The sequence below is a fragment of the Venturia canescens genome, chromosome 1 (assembly GCF_019457755.1).
Source record: "Venturia canescens isolate UGA chromosome 1, ASM1945775v1, whole genome shotgun sequence".
In the NCBI taxonomy this organism is placed as follows: Eukaryota; Metazoa; Arthropoda; class Insecta; order Hymenoptera; family Ichneumonidae; genus Venturia; species Venturia canescens.
In genome coordinates this window covers 39,147,783-39,170,972 of record NC_057421.1, presented here as the reverse complement: position 1 = coordinate 39,170,972, position 23,190 = coordinate 39,147,783, and the positions used below count along the sequence as shown (strand labels likewise).

Genomic DNA, 23,190 nt, shown 5'->3' with positions numbered 1-23,190 from the left:
TTTCGACCTCTATTTCGCTTTTTTTCATCTTTACTTTTTTCACCATTTTCACTAAACATTGTCCTGCTTTTAAATAGTCGGTGAATAGTCGGTGAAAACTGTTACATTCGCAATCTTTCTTTTACATCACGGAAATATATAGATATATACTTGTACTACAGAGAACTGTCAAACGCGATCTTTATAACCTCATTCATTTAACAACACACCATACGTCATATCACGAAATATATATAAGTATATACTTGTATTATGGCACCAGAAAAAAAATATATAGGTATATAAAATGTATTATGGCACCAGATTTGTCACTAAAAAAAAACAAATAAACATCAAAAATGTGTGCGAAAATCCGACCCATTTTTTGATGCTATTAAAAAATAAATAATTAATATCTCTTCAACGCGTTAAGCTACAGAGTTCGAAGAGGTCGCGATCGAAAGAAAAAAAAAATAAAAAATACGTTAACTTATAATATTCTCTGGAATACTATAGTTAATTAATTATTAAAGAAACAAATTTTGAAAATTTTCGAAAACAATTGGAAACGCTATCGCTCCGGTAAAGGATCTCTGGCAGCAACTCGTCATGTCATGTTGTTGTTATAAATGTACTTGTCTCAGAGTCGCTGCCGCGACTCTAGATTTTTATTTTATTATTTTCAGGATTTTACTACAAAATTTTACGTCGCAATTATTTTTCTTCGGTTCATTATAATTTTCCGCTTCATTTGAGCCTAGTTACAATATTTTCCGAGATCGCATTGAATTTTAATTGACAAAAGAAAAAATGTATTAGTTCGTGTTTTTAATACGCGGCACCGCTAGTGTAGCTCTCCGCCGCTTGTATCGGGCCTTTGTATTGCCCTCCAGTACAGCCGCTGCCGGCCAGCAGTAACGTGCTCATCGGTCGTTTTTCGTGTTCTAGTCGATTCGGGTCGTTCAGGAGGATGTTACGTCACAATATAGATTTTATTTTTATTTTTTGAACTCAGCGTGATTGTGCATAGCTCAGTTCAATTTAATCTGAACAACACGATTGCAGAACTTTTGAGAAAAAAGACGTGATATAAAATCTCAGAAATACCCCAGGGAAAAACAGGTTGGGACAAGTACATTGATGGTCCCTTGTTTCCAGACCATATTACGAAAAATGTGAAAAAAAAATTCCATAAAAAAAATTATTAAACCAGCTGTAAAGAATTTCCACACAAAAATTCGAAAAAAATTTCACAAATCATGAAAAAACATAACATAAAAAAAATACAAACTGTAATTATTTTTTAAAATGTTAAAAAATTCTAACAAAACGGAAGAAATAAAAAATAATCAAAATAAAAGATTTTAAAAAATTAATTGAAAAAAATTTCCATCTAAGTTACGTCCAGCATTAAAACTTATGATATCAATTCGTGGCCAAGTATTTAATGATTTTTCAGAATACTTATTTCTACGGGTACCATTAGGAACTTGAGAAAGTTCTTATGATTCAAAAAAGTTACCATTTGAGTTACGTGCAGCACTAAAATTTATGATATAAATCGAAGAACAAGTGTTTTGTTAGTAATTTCGAGTTTTAACATTATGAAGTTGTTTCAAAAAGCGTTTAAATAAAAAAAAAAACACATCAAAGGTATAGTAATTTGCTTCTCTATGGAGGCAAAGACTTGGAAGAAAATCGATTCTTCACAGACTTTCAGGATCCCCTGGTATTATTCACAATATTCGACGTCGATTTTAGATCGGTACAAATTATGTTTAAATATGTGTTAAAAGTACTTGTCCGGCCCATCACTATTCATCCAAATAAAAATCAATCATAAAAAAACGAAATTGTACGGTAAAACCGGTTGAAAACTGACTCAAATGCGATTTATCATCAGTTTAATGTTCTCAATAAAAGTATAGGTTCGTTGTATTGTGGAAAATATCTTTCATTTATCGATGCACATTAACATCCCTTGTATATGTATACAGGAGAATTCGGTTGAATTTTTTATTTAATCAATTTATTCTTGAAAATAACTTCCTCAATTTCCTCTGAGCGTATACTTATGATGCATCAGTTCTAGAAGGGGCCTGATTTTTATATGAATAAATAATTTTGTTGTGTCCGCGAAGACCGTCGCGAAGGGACGAGTTATCAAGGACGAGTATTTAAAGGATTTAGGCTAAAAGAGCTGAATTCCAACTCGATACTTTTACAACAAGTTAACAATAAGTTTATTTAAGAAGTTGCAAATTCTAGGTTTTATTCCCTCGAGACCAATCGTTACAATTCTCGTCAAAGACTGTCGAATTTTGGTTAGTTGGTAAATTTATAGACTCGGGGGCTTTTCCCCCTCTCGGGACAATATGGCGTGATATTCTTTCTTCGGGAACGTTGATATGTCGCCGTCGATGCATTTATTGAGAACGCTTAATTTATATACTCTTTATTTTAGGAGTGCGATGTACGGGCACATTTATATACTCGATGCATTTACTGAGAACGCTTAATTTATATACTCATTATTTTAGGAGTGCGATGTACGGGCACAACAATTTGGATGAATAGTGATGGGCCGGACAAGTACTTTTAACACATATTTAAACATAATTTGGACCGATCTAAAATCGATGTCGAATATTGTGAATAATACCAGGGGATCCTGAGAGTCTGTGAAGAATCGATTTTCTTCCAAGTTCTGCCACCACAGTGTAACAAATTACTATACCTTTGATGTGTGTTTTTTTTTATTTAAACGCTTCTTGAAATAATTTCATAATGTTAAATCTCGAAATTACTAATAAAACGCTTGTTCTCCAATTTATATCATAATAAATTTTAGTGCTGCACGTAACTTAAATGGTAACTTTTTTGATTCATAAGAACTTTCTAAAGTTCCTGATGGTACCTGTAGGAATAAGTATTCTGAATTATCATTAAATACTTGGCCACGAATTGATATCATAAGTTTTAATGCTGGACGTAACTTAGATGGAAATTTTTTTCAATTCATTTTTTAAAATCTTTCATTTTGATTTTTTTTATTTCTTACGTTTTGTTAGAATTTTTCAACACTTTGAAAAATAATTACAATTTGTATTTTTTTTATGTTATGCTTTTTCATGATTTGTGAAATTTTTTTTGAATTTTTGTGTGGAAATTCTTTACAGTTGGTTTGATAATTTTTTTTATGGAATTTTTTTTCACATTTTTCGTAATATTTCCTCATAGTTATCGATATCTAGATCGGCGATTTAACATTCTACATTGACAACGCAGGTCCTAATGTTATAGAAGACCATGAAAAAATATCACTGGACACAAATAACCATAAAGCTATCGTTTTAGACATTGAATACCATGGAAACGTATCTTTGGACATTGCAAACCATTGACAGTATCCATGTCAACATGGAATCCATTGAAAGAGAAGAAGAAGAAGAAGAAGAAGAAGAAGATGGTTTCCTAAATCAATTTTCCAAATAATAAATGGAGCTTTCCAAAAAAAGTAATGGCAGTATTACGATATCTGTGGCCCTAAGTTTTGACTATGTAGTCTTTATATTTGGCCCAAAATAAGACTTTTTTCAAGAGTGACAAAAATCGAAATTCGGCCTTTTAAGGGGTGAAACAGGGGATTGAAAGTTGAAGCATTATAATGTTTGTGGTCCCTAATTCTGACGATACAGCGTCTATATTCCATCGAAAATCAGACTTTTTTTTATTTACTCAAGATCCAAGTTCGACCATTAAGGGGGTGATAGAGTGATTTCAAAATTGCAGCGTTTTTATAATGCATATTATTTGTGGTCGCTAATTCTGACCATGCAAACTTTTTTAAACAAAGATAATCGGAACTTGGCCTTTGAGGGGGGAAAATGAGAGACATGAAGTTTGCGTATTATATTATTTGGGGTACCTAAATTGTTTTAAAAAAATTTGCAAATTAAATGTGTTCCCGTTGATGGTTGCGTTCGCGGATATAGTTCCGAAAGGGACACTTCGATTTGAACACCCAGCTTTTGCACACATAAAAAAGAGGTTAAAACAAGATCACACCTAAAATTTCAACCGCGGCAAATGTTTTTTAAAATTTTTATCACCATTTTTGTGTGGCGGTAGCCAACTCGCGACGACGCGCACAGAGCACCTTCGATGTGTGTGCGGAATCATTGGGCGAATTTTGAGCACTTTCAATGTATGTGCGGAATCGTTGGGTGGGTCTGCAGCACCTTCGATGTGTGTGCGGAATCGTTGGGTGGGTTTCAAGCACCTTCGATGTGTGTGCGGAATCGTTGGGTGGGTTTGAAGCACCTTTGATGTGTGTGCGGAATCGTTGGGTGGGTTTGGAGCACCTTCGATGTGTGTGCGGAATTGTTGGGTGGGTCTGAAAGCACCTTCGATATGTGTGCGAAATCGTTGGGTTGGTTTGGAGCACCTTCGATGTGTGTGCGGAATTGTTGGGTGGGTCTGAAGCACCTTCGATATGTGTGCGGAATCGTTGGGTAGGTCTGCAACACCTTCGATAAGTTCCAAATAACTGCCGAACACTTTTTAAATTACTCATATATTCTAGAATATAAACGTCGAATTTCAAGGAAATCTGCCAAAAAATTCTTTCTCTTAGAAAAAATTTAAAATCTCTGTTTCACCCCCTTAAAAGCCGAATTTCGATTTTTTTTACTCTTTAAAAAAGTCTTATTTCGGGCCAAATATGAAGACTACATGGCCAAAACTTGGGGCCACAGATATCGTAATATCCCCAAAGTAATAGAAAATAAAAATGTCATCCCATTGCATAGGAATTTCCCACTCTTTCATTGGAAAATTCGATTTGCTGAATGGATAATTAAAATTGTCGCTATTATTGCTTGTAAAAGGTTTCAACTCACATGAACATAACCGCACAGTTTTCGTCCGTCTACATAGAAAAATTAGCTGTGTTGATTGCTTTTGTCATATAGTGAAAATCACTCACCTTGAAATAAATCGTTTCAAAAATTTTCGTTTAAGACGAGGAATGTATTTTTTTTCTTAAGTAAATATTGTTACCGCGGTAAAATCCAAGTAAAATCAGAAAAAAAATTGAAAAAGTAAAAAAGGAACGCCAAGTATTAAAACGTCGCGACCGTAGTTTCCAATAATTTTCTATATTTACATTATCATTAAAAAACTTCAAAATATAAAAAAAAAATGAGATCGTTTTCTGAAGTTGACAAATACAGTGAATGGAATACGGTTCATATATAGTTATCACGCCTCGCAAAAAGAAGTGAAATCAGTAAACATTAAAACTTCGAAAAGTAAAAAAGGCACGCCAGGTATTAAAAGGTCGCGACCGTAGTTTTAAATGATTTTCTATATTTGCATTGTCAATAAATAAATTAAAAAAAAATTTTAACTGTGAAAAAATATGAGATCTATTGTAACATATACAGTGAATGAATTACGTTTCCTGTAGGAATTCAGAATTTTGGAAATTAGAAAAAATGAGATCATTTTCTAACGTAGCCATGTACAGTGAATGAATGAAGGTTCTTGTGGAATTCATTCGTGAACACTTTTAGCCCTCATCCCTCACTTATTCAGAAAACTTTCCAGCAAGCGTCACAGAGCATCAAAGGTTTCTAGAATGATTCTGCAATTATTACGAGATTATCATCTGTTTTTATGCTAGCTCGGGTTATAAACTTAAAACATTTTACACAATATGATACAAGAACCTTTTATAAAGAATAGCACAAATACGCGTACAAGTGCATGCATTGTATCTATACGATGTACAGCACAAATTCATTTTCAACATTACACACAAGCTTGGCGTGCATGGTTTTCAATCGCAAGCTCGGCGAAGGAATGCCTCATCCGTCCATATATTTGAAGCAAACTTGATGATCCTCTAATGTAATTGTTTTTCAATTTGCCATCCCTTTCCCATCCAACTATTTTATTGAGTAGTTCGATGTGAGATCCTGCGCTGTGTACATAAAGAAAATTATCCATTCTCGAATAGTTCGACTGATAAATTCATTACTCCAAATGTTTTCTATTCAACGCATTTTCTTTTCTCAAATAAATTTTTACACAGCTTACTTCTTTGTTCATCCATTTCGGTACTTGTGTAATTCATCTAATCATCTGCCCATTTGGTAAAAAATGAGTGTACGGACAAACGAGTGAAAGTGACGCGTGGATAAATTAGAATGCGTATGGGCATGAAAGAATGGCCGTATCTATCCGTACAAGATTAAGGCATATAAAGGGATTGATTAATTTCATTTCTTTATCCGTTCGTTTAATTGTACAATTTTATCCATAAATTTCACCCATCTATATTGTTTACCAAATCATTATATAACAGGGCCCCTCTTATTTTATTGGGGGATCGGTTTTTATTCAGAATCAAGAGACGCGGTAGCGGCTCGACGCCAAGTATTAAAAGAAAAAACTGCAGCGCAAAAGAAAAGCCAGCGCGAGCCCTGCCGCTACTTTTATATACGCGAATATGCCGGTTTTATGACGTCACAGAATTTTCAAATGGCTCTCACAAATAAACCATTTCATAAAACAGCTTGAAAATATGTGACGATTTTTTTTCGATTTTTCTCTTTCCATTGGTCTTTGTTGCAAGTAAATCCGTCCAGTAGATCCTGAGATATGTAACGTTAGTGATTTAAAATCCATCATTTCGGGATTTTCATTTTCTTAGAGACAGAGGGGCGTAAGTTACGCTTGTTTACATTTGGACTTACGTCCTTTGCACGATTTCTTACTTTTGTCACACTCTACGTCACGCACTACGCTGAACGCGGCTACCCCCTCTCCTTCTGCGTCGTCGAGCGAGAGAGACAGAGAATGGGCGCACAGCGGGGGCAATACCAGCTCCTGGTTTGCGCATAAAATATGTATATAATTATATAATATATATTTTATTTATTAATATTAATTAATAATAAAATATTATTATAATAAATATTTTATTATAATTAATATATAATATAATATATATATTATATTATACAATATATAATATAAAATGATAATAATATAATAAAATAAAAAAATTGAATAATACGAATAACATTAAATAATAAATAATAAAAATAAAAAAAATATAAAATTCTGGTCGACGCCGCTGGATTTTTCGAGGATGTCTAGGGCGATAGCTCATGGGTTTTGGAGGACTAGGTTTAAGTACATTCTATCGCGATTTTCGATTTCTAGGTGGACGACCCCATAGTTTTTTATGTCCAGATATATTCCTCCATGGCTTTCGTCGTCTAGGTATGTTTTTTCATGGTTTTCGAGGTTTGGGTCGACGGCTCCTTAGTTTTCGATGTCCAGGTATGTTTCTCCATGGTTTTCAAGGTTTCGGATAATTTCTCCATGGATTTCGATGTCTAGGTATATTCCTCCATGGTTTCTGATGTGCGAGTGTATTTCTCCATAGTATTTCTCTATAGTTCTTGATGTCTACGTATATTCCTCCATGGTTTTCGCGATCGAGGTTGACGGCTCCACAGGTTTCGATGTCCAGGTATGTTTCTCTCGGGTTTTCGTGGTCGAGGATAATTCCTCCATGGGTTTCGATGTCTAGGTATATTCCTCTATGGTTTTCGTGGACTGGATATGTTTCTTCATGGTTTTCGCAGTCGAGATCGACGGCTCCACAGTTTTCGAAGTCCAGGTATGTTTCTCTCGGGTTTTCGTGGTCGAGGATAATTCCTCCATGGGTTTCGATGTCTAGGTATATTCCTCCATGGTTTTCAATGTCTAGGCATGTTTAATCATGGTTTTCGCGGTCAAGGTCGACGGCGCCACAGTTTCCGATGTCCAAGTATGCTTCTCCATGGTTTTCGTGGTCTAGGATAATTCCTCCATGGGTTTTGATGTCTAGGTATATTCCTTCATGGTTTTGAATGTCTGGACATGTTCCTTCATGGTTTTCGTGGTCCAGATATATTCCTCCATGGTTTTCGATGTATGGATATGTTTCTCCATGGTTTTCGTGGTCTAGGTACATTCCTCCATAGTTTTCGTGGTCTAGGTATATTCCTCCATGTTTTTCATCGTCCAGGTATATTCCTCCATGGTTTTCAATGTCTAGGCATGTTTCATCATGGTTTTCGTGGTTCAGGTATATTCCTCCATGGTTTTCGATGGCTGGATATGTTTCTCCATGGTTTTCGTGGTCTGGGTATGTTTCTTCATGGTTTTCGCAGTCGAGGTCGACGGCTCCACAGTTTTCGATGTCCAGGTATGTTTCTCTCGGGTTTTCGTGGTCTAGGATAATTCCTCCATGGGTTTCGATGTCTAGGTATATTCCTCCATGGTTTTCAATGTCTAGGCATGTTTCTTCATGGTTTTCGTGGTCTAGGATAATTCCTCCATGGGATTTGATGTCTAGGTATATTCCTTCATAGTTTTCGATGTCTGGATATGTTCCTACATGGTTTTCGTGGTCCAGGTATATTCCTCCATGGTTTTCGATGTATAGATATGTTTTTCTATGGTTTTCGTGGTCTACGTAGATTCTTCCATGGTTTTCGTGGTCTAGGTATGTTTTTTCATGGTTTTCGCAGTCGAGGTCGACAGCTCCACAGTTTTCAATGACGAAGTATGAAGGACCACGAAAACCATGTTCCTTCATGGTTTTCGTGGTCCAGGTATATTCCTCCATGTTTTTCGTCGTCCAGGTATATTCCTCCATGGTTTTCAATGTCTAGGCATGTTTCATCATGGTTTTCGTGGTTCAGGTATATTCCTCCATGGTTTTCGATGTCTGGGTATGTTTCTCCATGGTTTTCGTGGTCTAAGTTGATGGTTCAACAGTTTTCGATAGCTAGGTCTGAGTTTCCATAGTTTTTGTTCTCTAGGTATATTTCTTCATCATTTCCGTGATCTAGGTCGATGACTACATACTTTTCGATGTCTAGGTATGTGTCTACATATTTTTCAATGTCTAGGTATATTCCTCCATGGTTTTGGATGTCCAGGTATATTTCTTCATAGTTTTAAATGTCTACGTATGTTCCTTCATGGTTTTCGTGGTCCAGGTATATTCCGTCATGGCTTTTGATGCTAGGTCAACAATTCCATAGTTTTCGATGTTTGGTTATGGTTCTCCATTTTTTTCGATGTCTACGTCGACAGCTCCATGGTTTTCGATGGCTAGGTATATTTCTCCATGGCTTTCGTCGTCCTGGTATGTTTTTTCATGCTTTTCGAGGTCTAGATCAACGGCTCCGTAGTTTTCAATGCCCAGGTATGTTTTCCCATTGTTTTCGTGGGCTAAGTTGACGACTTCATAGTTTTCACTATCCCGGTCGATAGCTCCATAGTTTCCGATGTTAAGGTGAATTTTTCCATGGTTCCCGATATGAAAGTCAACGGCTCCAAAGTTTCCGATAGTGTGGTGAGTTTTTCTAAGGTTTTCGATATCTAGGTCGTCGGCTCTATAGTTTTCGATGTCTAGTTTGGCGACTATAGGGTTTTCGATGTCTAGGTGGATGCCTTCGTATTTTTCAATATATATTCGACAATTTTATATTTCCCGATATTTAGGTAAACGGTGCAATGGTTTACGATATATTTCCTCATAGTTATCGATATCTAGATCTACGATTTAATAGTTTACATTGACGAGGCAGGTTCAGACGTTACAGAAGACCATGAAAAAATGTCACTGGACACCAATAACCATAAAGCTGTGGTCTTAGACATTGAATACTATGGAAACATCTCCTTGGACATTGCAAACCATTGACAGTATCCATGTCAACATGGAATCCATGAATGAGAAGAAGATAGTTTCAAAAATCATTTTTCCAAGTAAACAAGTGGAGGTTTCAAAAAAAGGAATAGAAAATGAAAATTCATCCCATTGCATAGGTATTTCCCAATCTTTCATTGGAAAATTCGAGTTGCTGAATGGATAATCAAAATCGTCACCATTATTGCTTGTGTTATGCCCGAACGTGAAAACGAGAGGGCTGAGAGGGAAATAACGAATATTATAGTTACTAATCTCTCAGATAAACAAATAAATAATAGAGAAAAAGGGAGAAAAATAAAAGAGTAGATGTTCGGAATAGCTATTAAAGCGCTAGGCGCACCTATGACGGTTGCTAATATTCAATATGGAATTTTAGGGAGATTGATATAGGTCAAGACACAAACAGAAAGTAAAAGTAACACGTTAGCTTGTTTATTGAAGAATCCGAATTGGGGATTTAGATTACAGACGAATAAGATCGCAGTCAACTTCCTCTTGTTTACAATCATAAGAATTATGTGAAATAAAAGGTGATACAGATTGGACTTACGGGTCGATGTTCTACGCGTAATCTGAGACGTGCTGACGCAGGGCGTTGCGGGTCTCCTCGAAGACAGTGTAGTCGGCACACTCACGTACACAAATCGCGTAGTACAATCGATAAATTTGAGTATATGATATATTGAAATTATATTGCTGGAATTTTACTATTAGTACTTTGAAGGTTTGGATATATAAATGATCGATTAATGAGTTCTTATTTGCCTTCAAGAAGTAAAGAAACGCTGCACCTCAGTGCCTCACTAACCCTCGGGCAGTGATGCTCGATCGCGAAGATTCGAAGACGCGTAACTATTAACTATCTTGCAAGAACCTGGAACAAGACTCGGACTCAAGGTAGTGATACCTGAGGAGCTCCGCTTAGACCGAAGATTAGCGAAAGACTAATTAATTTTGGTTGCCGATTCTCTATCGATGCTTCCGATATTAGGAAATTGCAGAGTAAGAATTTAAATTGTTGAGCAATTGCGTATGCAAAAATATAAAAGTAGGTCTAAGTGAGCGGGTGTCTTTCCGGATTCTCGCAATGAATTGCGCATTTCGTTTACGTTGCTTAAAGGTTAGGGAACTTGAAATTTGTAGATTCCGGGAAATGAGTTTCGCAATTGACTAAAAGAGGTTAATTTCGTATACTAGAAAGAATTCGGTTTCACAAGAGGAAACGATTCGTACTGAAGGTTTCGGAAATATACGATTTAGTCATAAAATACACTTATAATTTAAACTATCTAAAAAATAATTTATAAATAAATGGCTCGGCCATAACACTTGTAAAAGGTTTCAACTCACATGAACATAACCGCACAGTTTTCGTCCGTCTACATAGAAAAATTGGCTGTGTCGATTGCTTTTGACACATAGAGAAAAGCACTCAACTTGAAACAAATCGTTTTAAAAATTTTCGTCGAAGACGAGGAATGTATTTTTTTTCTTAAGTAAATATTGTCACGCCTCTAAAAAATAAGCTAAATCAGAAAAAAAAATAATTGACAAAGTAAGAAAAGAACGCCAATTATTAAAAGGTTGCGACCGTAGTTTCCAATAATTTACTATATTTGCATTTTCAATAAAAAACTTCAAAATATAAAAAAAAAATGAGATCGTTTTCTGAAGTTGACAAATATAGTGAATGAAATACGATTCCTATATAGTTGTCACGTCTCGCAAAAAGAAGTGAAATCAGTAAATATTAAAACTTCAAAAAGTAAAAAAGGCACGCCAAGTATTAAAAGGTCGTGACCGTCGTTTTAAATGATTTTCTATATTCGCATTGTCAATAAATAAATTTTAAAAAATGTTTAACTGTGAAAAAATATGAGATCTATTGTAACATATACAGTGAATGAATTACGTTTCCTGTAGGAATTCTGAATTTTGGAAATAAAAAAAAATGAGATCATTTTCCAACGTAGCCAAGTACAGTGAATGAATTAAGGTTCTTGTGGAATTCATTCGTGTACACTTTTAGCCCTAATCCCTCACTTATTCAGAAAAATTTTCCAGCAAACGTCACAGAGCAACAAAGGTTTCTCGAATGATTCTGCAATTATTAAGAGATTATCATCTGTTTTTATGCTAGCTCGGGTTATAAACTTAAAACAGTTTACGCGTACACGTGCATGCATTGTATCTATACGATGAACTGCACAAATTCATTTTCAACATTACACACAAGCTTGGCGTGCATGGTTTTCAATCGGAAGCTCGGCGAAGGAATGCCTCATCCGTCCATATATTTGAAGAAAACTTGATGATCGTCTCATGTAATTGTTTTTTAATTTGCCATCCCTTTTCCATCCAACTATTTTATTGAGTAGTTCGACGTGAGATCCCGCGTTGTGTACACAAAGAAAAATATCCATTCTTGACTAGTTTGACTGATAAATTCATTACTCCAAATGTTTCGTATTCAACGCGTTTTCTTTTCTCAAATCAATGTTTACACAGCTTACTTCTTTGTTCATCCATTTCAATACTTGTGTAATTCATCCAATCATCTGCCCATTTGGCAAAAAAAAGAGTGTACGGACAAACGAGTGAAAGTGACGCGTGGATAAATTAAAATGCGTATGGGCATGAAAGAATGGCCGTATCTATCCGTACAAGATAAAGGCATATAAAGGGATTGATTGATTTCATTTCTTTATCCGTTCATTTAATTATTCAATTTTATCCACAAATTTCACCCATCTGTATTGTTTACCAAATCATTATATAACAGGGCCCCTCTTATTTTATTGGGGAATCGGTTTTTTTCACACTCGTTCATACAATTCTAATTAATCAAGAGACTCGGTAGAGTCTCGGGACAAGTACATTGACAGCCCTGTCGTCTGCTGGCCCGAGCTCGCCGAGACTATCTTTTCTCTGAATAAAACGATTCGCGGTGGTGGGGGTAAAATTGGCATGTCATTTTGTTCAATTACGAAACTCCTGAGTCATCTGAGGCTTTGAAAATTGAACTGGAGATTAATTAATAAATTCTCTTTCGATTCCACCCACAATCAGCATGATCGGTGGCGTAATTGCTGAGAAAAAACTTTGCACAGGCTCAAGATTATGCAAAAGTTACCAACACATTCTAGAATTTATGCGTCTGTATTTACAACACAATCAAAGGCACTTTGATGCTCTCGAGTTTCTGATTGGTTGGATCTGACGACATCCATTTTTCAACGTTGTGATTGGTTGTTGAAATTAGTTGTTGATGATTGGAAATCTGACGTCAACTTCAGAACGTAGCACACAGGTGCAGCACAGCTGGTAACAGCAGTCATAAATTCGACCGATATACATATATATATGTACAAACCATGTGTCAGTTTTTGATCGTATGAACAGAGTTTCGAGATTACGAAGTGCGTGCGGGATCAATAAAAAAATAATTTTCGTCATCTAAAGAAGTGCATATAACTATTTATTTTGTTAAAATTTATGATATATTAAACCGGTGTCAAAGCGGCCGCGTAAATGTAGTCTGTAATGTGTGTGTGAAAAAGAATATAAAAAATGCGCGATGCATATGTCAACGAAACTTTTCAAGATTTCATTATTTCGTTCGATTGGAAATAAGTGTTGACTGAAATAATCCTTCAATTAAACCAGAATACGAGAAATATTGTCCAGTGCGAATATATTGTCAGTGGCGTGATTATATATCATGTGTACATAGGTTATATATACGAATAAATAGAACAAAAATACACGCAACTGTTAGAATGATATTAGAAACTTTAATTGAATAAATATTTTCTAATTTATTTCTTGTGTCGTCATTATTTTTAAACATCCCCATATTTTGCTTGATATTCAGTTTGGCTCTGCCCTCTCCGATCCTTGTTTTCACCCCATCAGTTTGCAGCGGATCGATTCATATTATTAATTCGTTCCCTAATATGTGTCCTATGATTTTCTACTCCTTCATGATGATTGTGGTAACATGATTCGAGAGGTTTCTAACCATGATCTTGAATTACACATTTTGTAAATCAGATTTTCAAAAAAACATCTGGTCTTGGTATAGTGTGTAGTTATTCTTTTCCCATTAGGTCTGACGAGTGATAAATTTGGAAACTTTTACAGAAAGCCTATGGATGCTTTTTTTTCTGATGATATGAAAAGTCGTATCTTAGGAATGCGGTATGCAAACACAAATTTTGATAACAAAACTTATAGAATGACATGTATGTTGAGTATTTCCACTTTGCAAACTACAAATATGGAATTATTATAAAAAAAATTCATTCCGATAAGTCTACTGTTGCTCAGTTTTGGATGCGATCAAATATGATGCCTACCAACATCCCCAGAAACTTACAGAATTGCTGAATGCAATGTGCGCTATGTCATTTTAATGTAACATCATGACTTTTGACAACTTTTCATTACAATGCTGTAGATTCGGATCATTAAAATACTGCAAAAATCTGCAAACTATACAATTTAAATACTGTGCCATTCATTTTACATTTTGACTCTAACTGTAACATCTATATGAAGTAAAAAATTGATTATAAAAGTCTTCAGTTGCTCATTTATGGATAGATTTGAAATTGCTGTCTTCGAAGCTCATTGCGCAGATACATTGAACCGCAGCAGATACCTGCGAACTCTGAAATTTCTGTGGATAAATATATATGCGACGGATCACCCCTTATCTTTGATTATGGTAATATGTAAGGTAAATGCAAGTTTTTAAGTGTTCCTTTTCAAATAGTATTGAAGTTTGTATGACTGATATACAGCGAGTACTTCCAAACTTTGATATTTCTGTGTTGCAGCATGTGTGCCAATCATTCAAATCATTTACTCCAACCGTATCATGTAATCTAGAAAATTCATCACAAAAGTCTTCCGCTTTTCTAGATACTTCAATTTTCCTTTTTCTACTCCATTGTGAGTTTTTGAATTTCTAAATTCATTTCTGAATTGTCCTGAAATGGTTTTCCTCCAAAACCAATGCAGGTACCTTAAACGTCTTTGAATTCTGTTGCTCTGTTGAATTAAGTTCGCTTAGTTTTTTTTGCTGCTTTGAGTTCTGGCATAATAAATGTCAGAAGTTTTCGGGTACTTTTTTTCAGCAACTATCAAACTGTGGATAATTGGACCTCAGCGGCCACTTGCAAACTTTGGAAATATATTTCATTGAGGGCACGTTTTGGATGAAATGAAATCTCTAGATTCAGAATGCAAAAGCGACATTTTAAGTGGGCAAATCTGTTGGATTTTTCATGTTATGAATTTGATCAATCTTTCATTTGAATTTTGAAGAACAGGGATAAATAAAATCTGTTCTATTAAGGAAATCTTTACATCAGTTCTTTCTTGGTATGAAGACTTGGGAAAAATCGCGAAAGGCCTAGGACAGACAGGAGACGAAATATTTTCACTACAATTTTGACGAAAAATAGATCTTTTGTCGCGGAAACCAACGTTATAAGCCGAAAATCATATTACAGCCCACGAGACGCATTTCTTCACTCTCTTGGGTTCCTATTATACAAAACATATTAGAAGATAAGGGGGAAAATCACCAACGTGGAAAAACAAACCAGTGCCGAAATATTTCCAGTACAATTTTGACGAAAAATAGGTCCTTTTTCGTGGAAACCAACGTTATAAGCTGAAAATCATATCTCGGCCCCCAACCCGCTTTCTACCATTCTCTTGGGTTCCCAATAAGCATAGCATATTAGAGTAGAAGAAAAAAAATAGCCCATCTCCATGGACAGACCTGTGACAGAATATTTTCTGTACAATGTTGACGAGAAATTTGTTGTTTTTCGTGGAAACCAACGTTATAAGCCGAAAATCATATCTCGGCCCACAACACACTTTTCTCCATGCTCTTGGGTTCCGAATAGACGAAACATATTAGAGTACAAGGAAAAAAATCGCCAAAGTCCAAAGACAGACCTGTGACGAAATATTTCCAGTACAATTTTGACGAAAAATTGATCTTATTTCGTAGAAACCAACGTTATAAGCCGAAAATCATATTATGGCCCACAACACGTATTTCTTCATGCTCTTGGATTCCCAATAGACAAAACATATTAGGAGACAAGGAGAAAAATCACCAAAGTCCAAGACCAAACCAGTGCCGAAATATTTTCAGTACAATTTTGAAGAAAAATTGGTCTTTTACGTGGAAACCAACATTATAAACCGAAATTCATTTCTCGGGCCTCATCCCGGATTCCTCCATGCTGTTGAGTTCCTAATAGGCATAACATATTAGAGTATAAGGAAAAAAATCGCCAAAGTTCAAGGGCAGACTTGTGACGAAATATTTTCACTACAATTTTTACGAAAAATTGGTTTTTTATGTTGGAAACCAACTTTATAAGCCGAACATCATACACAGGGAAAATAAGATTAGGAAAAGTACATTGATGGTCCCTTATTTGCTGATAATTTCATGAAAAAGATTATCCCATAAAAAATGTTCGTATGAGAATGGAATCTATAAAAATGTACTAAGCAATTAATTCATAGAAATTTATACTAAAATCCTATAACCGTCATAACATAAATGAGGAACTTTTGAGAAAAAAGGCGTGATATCAAACCATAAACTTCCCCTAGGGAAAAAAAGGTTGGGACAAGTACATTGATGGTCTCTTGTTTCTGGATGTCATAGAAAAAAGATTCAGAACCAGGAAAAAAATTCTATACAAATAATAAACGAAAAATTGAAAACTTCAAAAAAATTCAACAAAAATAAAAAACAATCGAAAAAATTCTGTAAAGAAAAATAAAAAATTTTCAAAAAAATTCATAAATATTGGACAAATTGAAAAATAAACTATCCAAGTTACATGCAGTATAAAAATGTATGATATCAATTGTTGGCCAAGTTTTTATTGATAATTTGAAATATTTATCGAACAAATCGGAAACTTTAATTGAAATTCATGATAATTATTTTCAAGAAAAAAGTTAATGAAAAAAAGTCATAACGGAAGTTACGTGCAGTACTGAAATGAATTATATCAATTCGAGGTCAAGTATTTATCAGTTATTTGAAATATAATCTCCGGCGACAAATGAGCGTTGAGAATCCTTGTCGGGCTCACAACGTTTTATCAAAATTACTAAAAAATTAATGGAAATAAAATCATTCAAAATTCACATGAAAGTCATTCGTTACTTCAACAAGGTACACACTTTAAAGAATCGATTCCCCTCCGACTTTCAGGATCCCCTGGTATTATTCACAACATTCAACTTCGATTGGATCGGTACAAATTATGTTCAAATACGTCTTAAACGTACTTGTCCGGCCCATCACTTTTTATTCAAATTGCTCATTCGAAAACAAATCAGGGCTGTTCTTTAATGACAAATATAATAAAATGGATAGAAATAAAAATAATATCTCCAAGTAATTTGAACTTGATTGTTCGCAAGTTCGTATAGCAATATCCACTTCTCATATCCTTCAGGGAACACGTACCATTCGGTAAGAACCAATGGAAATGAGAAATAATCAGGTACATTACAAGAAATTTTCGAACCTATTCAGCCGTGCAATGTTTTTTTTTCTATAGTCACGTACACATTTTGATAAATATCACTAGTCGAGTACGACACGTGGATTCCTGGAATTTGAAGAAAAATGATTTTGTTGTGAATTATGACTCCATATAATATAAATAGATTAATCAACTTCATCTTTCATTTTCGTTTCATTTTGACAAGAGCGATTCGAAGGAAAATTATTTTCTCGGGAATTACTGTTCCTTCATATTAACACATGCATTAACTTTGTTTTTGATTTGTATTCGAATGAGCAATTTGAATAAAAAGTGATGGGCCGGACAAGTACGTTTAAGACGTATTTGAACATAATTTGTACCGATCCAATCGAAGTTGAATGTTGTGAATAATACCAGGGGATCCTGAAAGTCGGAGGGGAATCGATTCTTTAAAGTGTGTACCTTGTTGAAGTAACGAATGACTTTCATGTGAATTTTGAATGATTTTATTTCCATTAATTTTTTAGTAATTTTGATAAAACGTTGTGAGCCCGACAAGGATTCTCAACGCTCATTTGTCGCCGGAGATTATATTTCAAATAACTGATAAATACTTGACCTCGAATTGATATAATTCATTTCAGTACTGCACGTAACTTCCGTTATGACTTTTTTTCATTAACTTTTTTCTTGAAAATAATTATCATGAATTTCAATTAAAGTTTCCGATTTGTTCGATAAATATTTCAAATTATCAATAAAAACTTGGCCAACAATTGATATCATACATTTTTATACTGCATGTAACTTGGATAGTTTATTTTTCAATTTGTCCAATATTTATGAATTTTTTTGAAAATTTTTTATTTTTCTTTACAGAATTTTTTCGATTGTTTTTTATTTTTGTTGAATTTTTTTGAAGTTTTATTGTTTTTATAGTAAATTTGAACAATTGTCTCTTCCCGAGCTTCCAATTGAAAACCATGCACGCCAAGCTTGTGTGTAATGTTGAAAATGAATTTGTGCAGTTCATCGTATAGATACAATGCATGCACGTGTACGCGTAAACTGTTTTAAGTTTATAACCCGAGCTAGCATAAAAACAGATGATAATCTCTTAATAATTGCAGAATCATTCGAGAAACCTTTGTTGCTCTGTGACGTTTGCTGGAAAATTTTTCTGAATAAGTGAGGGATTAGGGCTAAAAGTGTACACGAATGAATTCCACAAGAACCTTAATTCATTCACTGTACTTGGCTACGTTGGAAAATGATCTCATTTTTTTTTATTTCCAAAATTCAGAATTCCTACAGGAAACGTAATTCATTCACTGTATATGTTACAATAGATCTCATATTTTTTCACAGTTAAACATTTTTTAAAATTTATTTATTGACAATGCGAATATAGAAAATCATTTAAAACGACGGTCACGACCTTTTAATACTTGGCGTGCCTTTTTTACTTTTTGAAGTTTTAATATTTACTGATTTCACTTCTTTTTGCGAGACGTGACAACTATATAGGAATCGTATTTCATTCACTATATTTGTCAACTTCAGAAAACGATCTCATTTTTTTTTTATATTTTGAAGTTTTTTATTGAAAATGCAAATATAGTAAATTATTGGAAACTACGGTCGCAACCTTTTAATAATTGGCGTTCTTTTCTTACTTTGTCAATTATTTTTTTTTCTGATTTAGCTTATTTTTTAGAGGCGTGACAATATTTACTTAAGAAAAAAAATACATTCCTCGTCTTCGACGAAAATTTTTAAAACGATTTGTTTCAAGTTGAGTGCTTTTCTCTATGTGTCAAAAGCAATCGACACAGCCAATTTTTCTATGTAGACGGACGAAAACTGTGCGGTTATGTTCATGTGAGTTGAAACCTTTTACAAGTGTTATGGCCGAGCCATTTATTTATAAATTATTTTTTAGATAGTTTAAATTATAAGTGTATTTTATGACTAAATCGTATATTTCCGAAACCTTCAGTACGAATCGTTTCCTCTTGTGAAACCGAATTCTTTCTAGTATACGAAATTAACCTCTTTTAGTCAATTGCGAAACTCATTTCCCGGAATCTACAAATTTCAAGTTCCCTAACCTTTAAGCAACGTAAACGAAATGCGCAATTCATTGCGAGAATCCGGAAAGACACCCACTCACTTAGACCTACTTTTATATTTTTGCATACGCAATTGCTCAACAATTTAAATTCTTACTCTGCAATTTCCTAATATCGGAAGCATCGATAGAGAATCGGCAACCAAAATTAATTAGTCTTTCGCTAATCTTCGGTCTAAGCGGAGCTCCTCAGGTATCACTACCTTGAGTCCGAGTCTTGTTCCAGGTTCTTGCAAGATAGTTAATAGTTACGCGTCTTCGAATCTTCGCGATCGAGCATCACTGCCCGAGGGTTAGTGAGGCACTGAGGTGCAGCGTTTCTTTACTTCTTGAAGGCAAATAAGAACTCATTAATCGATCATTTATATATCCAAACCTTCAAAGTACTAATAGTAAAATTCCAGCAATATAATTTCAATATATCATATACTCAAATTTATCGATTGTACTACGCGATTTGTGTACGTGAGTGTGCCGACTACACTGTCTTCGAGGAGACCCGCAACGCCCTGCGTCAGCACGTCTCAGATTACGCGTAGAACATCGACCCGTAAGTCCAATCTGTATCACCTTTTATTTCACATAATTCTTATGATTGTAAACAAGAGGAAGTTGACTGCGATCTTATTCGTCTGTAATCTAAATCCCCAATTCGGATTCTTCAATAAACAAGCTAACGTGTTACTTTTACTTTCTGTTTGTGTCTTGACCTATATCAATCTCCCTAAAATTCCATATTGAATATTAGCAACCGTCATAGGTGCGCCTAGCGCTTTAATAGCTATTCCGAACATCTACTCTTTTATTTTTCTCCCTTTTTCTCTATTATTTATTTGTTTATCTGAGAGATTAGTAACTATAATATTCGTTATTTCCCTCTCAGCCCTCTCGTTTTCACGTTCGGGCATAACACAAGCAATAATGGTGACGATTTTGATTATCCATTCAGCAACTCGAATTTTCCAATGAAAGATTGGGAAATACCTATGCAATGGGATGAATTTTCATTTTCTATTCCTTTTTTTGAAACCTCCACTTGTTTACTTGGAAAAATGATTTTTGAAACTATCTTCTTCTCATTCATGGATTCCATGTTGACATGGATACTGTCAATGGTTTGCAATGTCCAAGGAGATGTTTCCATGGTATTCAATGTCTAAGACCACAGCTTTATGGTTATTGGTGTCCAGTGACATTTTTTCATGGTCTTCTGTAACGTCTGAACCTGCCTCGTCAATGTAAACTATTAAATCGTAGATCTAGATATCGATAACTATGAGGAAATATATCGTAAACCATTGCACCGTTTACCTAAATATCGGGAAATATAAAATTGTCGAATATATATTGAAAAATACGAAGGCATCCACCTAGACATCGAAAACCCTATAGTCGCCAAACTAGACATCGAAAACTATAGAGCCGACGACCTAGATATCGAAAACCTTAGAAAAACTCACCACACTATCGGAAACTTTGGAGCCGTTGACTTTCATATCGGGAACCATGGAAAAATTCACCTTAACATCGGAAACTATGGAGCTATCGACCGGGATAGTGAAAACTATGAAGTCGTCAACTTAGCCCACGAAAACAATGGGAAAACATACCTGGGCATTGAAAACTACGGAGCCGTTGATCTAGACCTCGAAAAGCATGAAAAAACATACCAGGACGACGAAAGCCATGGAGAAATATACCTAGCCATCGAAAACCATGGAGCTGTCGACGTAGACATCGAAAAAAATGGAGAACCATAACCAAACATCGAAAACTATGGAATTGTTGACCTAGCATCAAAAGCCATGACGGAATATACCTGGACCACGAAAACCATGAAGGAACATACGTAGACATTTAAAACTATGAAGAAATATACCTGGACATCCAAAACCATGGAGGAATATACCTAGACATTGAAAAATATGTAGACACATACCTAGACATCGAAAAGTATGTAGTCATCGACCTAGATCACGGAAATGATGAAGAAATATACCTAGAGAACAAAAACTATGGAAACTCAGACCTAGCAATCGAAAACTGTTGAACCATCAACTTAGACCACGAAAACCATGGAGAAACATACCCAGACATCGAAAACCATGGAGGAATATACCTGAACCACGAAAACCATGATGAAACATGCCTAGACATTGAAAACCATGGAGGAATATACCTGGACGACGAAAAACATGGAGGAATATACCTGGACCACGAAAACCATGAAGGAACATGGTTTTCGTGGTCCTTCATACTTCGTCATTGAAAACTGTGGAGCTGTCGACCTCGACTGCGAAAACCATGAAAAAACATACCTAGACCACGAAAACCATGGAAGAATCTACGTAGACCACGAAAACCATAGAAAAACATATCTATACATCGAAAACCATGGAGGAATATACCTGGACCACGAAAACCATGTAGGAACATATCCAGACATCGAAAACTATGAAGGAATATACCTAGACATCAAATCCCATGGAGGAATTATCCTAGACCACGAAAACCATGAAGAAACATGCCTAGACATTGAAAACCATGGAGGAATATACCTAGACATCGAAACCCATGGAGGAATTATCCTAGACCACGAAAACCCGAGAGAAACATACCTGGACATCGAAAACTGTGGAGCCGTCGACCTCGACTGCGAAAGCCATGAAGAAACATACCTAGACCACGAAAACCATGGAGGAATCTACCTAGACCACGAAAACCATGGAGTAATCTACCTAGTCCACGAAAACTATGGAGAAACATATCCAGACATCGAAAACTCTGGAGGAATATACCTGAACCACGAAAACCATGGAGGAATCTACCTAGACCACGAAAACCATGGAGCAATGTACCTAGACCACGAAAACCATGGAGAAACATATCCATACATCGAAAACCATGGAGGAATATACCTGGACCACGAAAACCATGAAGGAACATGTCCAGACATTCAAAACCATGAAGGAATATACCTAGACATCAAAACCCATGGAGGAATTATCCTAAACCACGAAAACCATGGAGAAGCATACTTGGACATCGAAAACTGTGGAGCCGTCGACCTCGACCGCGAAAACCATGAAAAAACATGCCTAGACATTGAAAACCATGGAGGAATATACCTAGACATCGAAACCCATGGAGGAATTATCCTCGACCACGAAAACCCGAGAGAAACATACCTGGAAATCGAAAACTGTGGAGCCGTCGACCTCGACTGCGAAAACCATGAAGAAACATACCCAGACCACGAAAACCATGGAGAAACATATCCAGCCATCGAAAACCATGGAGGAATATACCTGAACCACGAAAACCATGATCAAACATGCCTAGACATTGAAAACCATGGAGGAATATACCTGGACGATGAAAAACATGGAGGAATATACCTAGACCACGAAAACTATGGAGGAATGTACCTAGACCACGAAAACCATGGAGAAACATATCCATACATCGAAAACCATGGAGGAATATATCTGGACCACGAAAACCATGAAGGAACATGTCCAGACATTCAAAACCATGAAGGAATATACCTAGACATCAAAACCCATGGAGGAATTATCCTAGACCACGAAAACCATGGAGAAGCATACTTGGACATCGGAAACTGTGGCGCCGTCGACCTTGACCGCAAAAACCATGATTAAACATGCCTAGACATTGAAAACCATGGAGGAATATACCTAGACATCGAAACCCATGGAGGAATTATCCTCGACCACGAAAACCCGAGAGAAACA

General features: G+C 35.5%; 1 protein-coding gene across 5 annotated transcripts in view; it reads left to right on the top strand.

Moving 5' to 3' along the window:
* The window catches only part of Hsdl2 (Hydroxysteroid dehydrogenase like 2), a 324,919-nt gene that overhangs the window by 62,202 nt on the left and 239,527 nt on the right, over positions 1-23,190 (top strand). The window lies entirely within an intron of this gene.